The 1,379-nt window shown below is 42.8% G+C and overlaps 1 pseudogene; it reads left to right on the forward strand.

The window, feature by feature from the left end:
• The first annotated feature begins 528 nt into the window (after window positions 1-528).
• On the forward strand, window positions 529-1,379 carry LOC115287748 (annotated as a pseudogene).

The raw sequence follows: 1,379 nt of genomic DNA on the forward strand, positions 1-1,379 counted from the left end.
TAAAAGTAGAAGATCAGCACCTCACCCATCTTCAGGCAGTCCAAGAGACTGCAGCTCCAAAGCAGCCCAAATATCTTCATTAGAGTACCTCCAGGAGAAACAAGTGTGACCACTCTGCCATCAAGCTCCCCTGACCACCAAGTCAGCCATGAAGAAGACAGAAGACAACAGCACACGTTTTCATTATGCTTGTCAAGGCCAACCAGCGCCAGGTCAAACAGGTCGTGAAGAAGGTCTATGATGTTGATATGGCCAACATCAATACCCTGCTTAGGCCTGATGGAAAGAAGAAGGCAGTGTTTCACTAGCCCCTAACTGTGATGCTTTGGATGATGCCAACCAAATTGGGATCACCTAAACCTAGTCCAGCGAGGTAATTCTAGGCATCATTTATTTCTCCATAAAAAAATAAAGGTATCTCCTGTGTAAAGTTATTATGAAGATAAATAAGCTGCAAAAAATTTTCAATGGTTAGCAGAATGTCTGTTAACCAGGAAATGATCAATAAACAAAAATTGTGAGCCCAAGATGGCTGACTTTGAGGATTGGGTGTCAGATGAGAAGAAGGTACAGTAGCTGCTAAATTTATCACTCATGCACATCCCGGGGAATTTAATGAAGTGTTCAACGATGTCTGGCCACTACTTAATAATGACTGTCTTCTCACGGAAGGGGCAGCACATGCATTTTCCCAGCATAACATGGATCAGTTCACACCTGTAAAGATAGAAGGATATGAAGATCAGGTCTTAATTACAGAACACGGTGACCTGGGTAATAGCAGATTTTTAGATCCAAGAAACAATATCTCCTTTAAGTTTGATCATTTATGGAAAGAGGCAAGTGACTCCCGGCCAGAGGACATAGATGGAGGTCTGAAGTCTTGGAGAGAATCCCATGACAGTGCTTTAAGGGTCTATGTGAAAGATCATGATTCTAATGGCTTCTGTACACTTTATGCTAAAACTATAGATGGACAACAGACCATTATTTCATGTATTGAAAGCCACAAGTTTCAGCCTAAAAACTTCTGGAGATCAGAGTGGAAGTTCACCCCCACACTACCTAACACCCAGGTGGTTGGAGTACTTGAGATTCAGGGGAACGATTAGGAAGATGGTGCTGTTCAGTTGGTTAGTCCCAAAGATGTACAGGATTCAGAAACTGTTTTGAATGACGTCCAAACTGCCAAGGAGTTTATTAAAATCACAGCGCATGCAGAAAATGAGTATCAGACAGCAATCAGTGAAAACTATCAAACAATGTCAGACATCACATTCAAGGCCTCGCGCCGGCGACCGCTTCTGGTTACCCACACCAAAATCCACTGGAGCAAGATGCTCAGCTACTGGATTGGCAAAGAAATGCAGCATGCTTAA

This window comes from Suricata suricatta, chromosome 3, assembly GCF_006229205.1.
Source record: "Suricata suricatta isolate VVHF042 chromosome 3, meerkat_22Aug2017_6uvM2_HiC, whole genome shotgun sequence".
NCBI lineage: Eukaryota > Metazoa > Chordata > Mammalia > Carnivora > Herpestidae > Suricata > Suricata suricatta.